Raw genomic sequence first — 950 nt, forward strand, 5'->3', positions numbered from 1 at the left:
CCTTCAGCACATGAAGGTTCCGTCCGCTTTTCTCCCCCAAGCTTAACTCCATTCATGTCATCATGGTCAACTCTACTTGAGGAGTCATTTTTCCCAGTCGCATTCTGAGTGCCTTCCCACCTTCCGGTCCTGAATCTGACAGTGTTTCTCTGCTATTCATAGGGTTTTCAGTGACTAGTGATTCGGAAGTAGTTTATCACTCTTTCTTCCTAGTCTGACTTTGTCTGGAAGCTCATCTGAAACCTGTTCACCATGAGTGACCCTTCTGTTTATTTAAAATACCAGTGGCAGATCCCTCAGAATCACAGTAACTCAATCCACCACAGCAAGCAGACAGACGAGTGGTGGCCGTTTGGTTTTATGTCGATACTGTCACTTTAAAATTCAATGTTAATCTTGATATAATCCTCATATAATCAAGATACAATCAAGATGTTCTCTCCTGGTACTATCAATCCTGATACAATCAAGATATTCTCTCCCAAGATGGCAGCTCCAGGAATTGCTGAGTGTCTTGATCCAGAAAACAATGGTATAGATGTACCAAAATATCAAGTGAAAGGGAAGGATTCATCACACCAAGAATCAAACCTACCTCGGTATTCAGTCTTGATAGCGATGGGCAACTTAGACAATGGCTACCTAAAATTGGGGACGAGGGGACTAAAAAGTCACAAAATAGCTGTTTTACAAGTTTTCAAGGGGAACTTTAGTTTCAGAGCATACAGAAGAAGGTAGAATCCCAAATGAGTAGTTTTCCTCCTTTCTAGATGGGCGGGTGAAAAGAGATGGGGATGGGATTCATTGATTCAATAGTGAGTAGTTGTTATCATACCTAATTTCGATTGTCACAATTGTAAAGGTAAAGGTTGTATAACAAAAACGGGGAAGGTAGTTAATATTGCATCCGGAAGAAAGATCCCTAAAACTATTAACAGAAAAGAGCATAA

This window comes from Chrysochloris asiatica, unplaced genomic scaffold, assembly GCF_000296735.1.
Source record: "Chrysochloris asiatica unplaced genomic scaffold, ChrAsi1.0 scaffold00057, whole genome shotgun sequence".
NCBI classification, from domain to species: domain Eukaryota; kingdom Metazoa; phylum Chordata; class Mammalia; order Afrosoricida; family Chrysochloridae; genus Chrysochloris; species Chrysochloris asiatica.